Source organism: Poecilia reticulata, linkage group LG22 (genome assembly GCF_000633615.1).
Source record: "Poecilia reticulata strain Guanapo linkage group LG22, Guppy_female_1.0+MT, whole genome shotgun sequence".
Lineage (NCBI taxonomy): Eukaryota > Metazoa > Chordata > Actinopteri > Cyprinodontiformes > Poeciliidae > Poecilia > Poecilia reticulata.
In genome coordinates this window covers 16,759,187-16,761,379 of record NC_024352.1, presented here as the reverse complement: position 1 = coordinate 16,761,379, position 2,193 = coordinate 16,759,187, and positions in this window count along the sequence as shown.

The window sequence follows — 2,193 nt, the reverse complement described above, 5'->3', positions numbered from 1 at the left end:
TATCTCACTGTCACTGAGTGATTTTCATCAGAGACCTTTCCTGATTTCTCCTCCTCTCTTCACTCTAACACTGAATGTATTAAGCTGGCTGAGGATGTGGACTGAGCATTAGGTGATAACTGTGGAGGTCAGACATGAGCGCTTGTGTTCGTGATTGCGAGTTTTATTTCCTTGCACATATTTATGGAATCGAATGTGGCTGAACTCGCCACAAAGCACTGTGCACATGTATCTCAATGAGGTCTGAGTGAGTACCTAAGCAGACATCGTATGTTGCGTGTGCTAAAAGGCATCACTCACGACGCCACGGGCAATCGGTTTTTACGACCGCAGGGTCCATAAATCTCTCCTCGTTTATTGCCCTGCTTCTCTTCCAGTTTCTCGCCTTCTGTGAACCTCCTTGTCTTTCACTGCAGGCACATCCATTAATGGATGTAAGAGAAAGCACGCTATTATTTAAAAAAAATAGAAGAAAAACCCTCCTGGTGAAATGTCTGCAATAATGATCAACTGCTCGTTTTAATATCTAACTGGGAAAGCCAGAGATAAGTTTGACTTCTCTTATTAGGCAAATTTCAGGGCTTGTGCCGTTTCAATTTTGTTGACATTTACTGATGATTTTACATATCATATTACTGTTAGCTTTTCTTAAAATAAACATTTGTGAACATTTTATGTGTTCTTTTATATTTTTGTCTTAATCCCTGAGTCAGGTTGTGGCAAAAAAAAACGTAAAATAAATAAATCGTGTGTTGAAGCAAGAATCACATCTATTTTCTGTTACACGGATAGACGAGTGAAGAGAATGAGAAAAGAAATGACTTGTCTTTTACCAGAAAACCTTCAAAAAGACTCTGGGAGGAAGGTTGTCCAGGATTGAAGTTGAAAGAAAAACACAACAAAAACAAGAACATGTTCACCCCTGGAGATTCAGATACACAGAAAAGTAAAGAGAGCACAAATATAAGTTACAGTACAGAGAAATACAATTACACTGAACAGTTTACAGCTGCCACATTAAAAGCATCATCTAAAACTTTTTTTTTCAGAAACAAAGGTTTACAGCTAAAACACGAGAATGTCCGACTTTTGAACCACCCTGGAAAAGGAATATATGAAATTAGCCCCTTTTGCTTTTTGAAGGTTTTTATTGACAGACCTTAGTCATGCAACAATTTGTGCATATTATTTCCTTATTTTGAATTTTGTAATTAATGAAAATTAAAATAGGAGATAAAACTTTTCTTTGTGAGCTTGTATTGGAAGGTCTGCTTGATTTCTTTTAAAGTCTCTTAAAACGTTTAAAGTTGTGCATCACTCTTTCAATCGAAATTAAAGAAACAGCTGTCTCTTGCTGTAAACAAATTGCTTTACAGTCTAATTTTGCATGTAAAAGAGAAAAATAAATATAACGTTGGGTGCCTTTTGTTTGTGACCACCAGGGGGCAATCTCACAATTGCGCGACCTTTAAACTTCAAACGTCTTTAAAGTTTTAACAGTACAAACAGCCTTGAGGGGTCTATGATTAACCCTGACCTGCTTTTAAACTGTTAGTATCTTTAAATTGAAAGCTGCACTAGATTTCTCTTTTATAAGATTTTTTAAAAATGTTGCAGAGGGTGCAGGGCAACCATGTGGGATGTCTTATTTTGCTATTTTGATGCAAATGTGTAAATAATAACACTTTTAATAATTAAAATGCTTACCTCTACAAGGAAATACGATACTAAAAATACATATTTACGTTTGTCCCTCAATTGCAAATTTTGGATTGTTTAAATACCTACATGAAGGTATTACAGGTATTAAGAGGTACCAGCATTCAAATGAAAACAAGCAATGATTCAACTTCATTTAATAGTGCAACATGAACTTCATTGAGATTTTGTCATATGCTGGAAAGAATGTAATCTAATTAAACTGCTTTGGCAAGATGATCTCATCCCGATTCCCTAAGCACCCCCTATACATGCCACACCCTGCCCCCGCCCTTCTGCACCCCTCCCCTTTTCTACCCGACCCTCAGCTTTTATCAGCATGACAGTCATTGGACCAAATCAAGTCGCAGAGCGACCCCCATAATTCCCAACAGGCAGGAAGGTAATTTAATCAGCCAGCTATAGACTCCTGCAGCGCACACATGCTTATACACACACACACACACACACACACACACACACACACACACACAC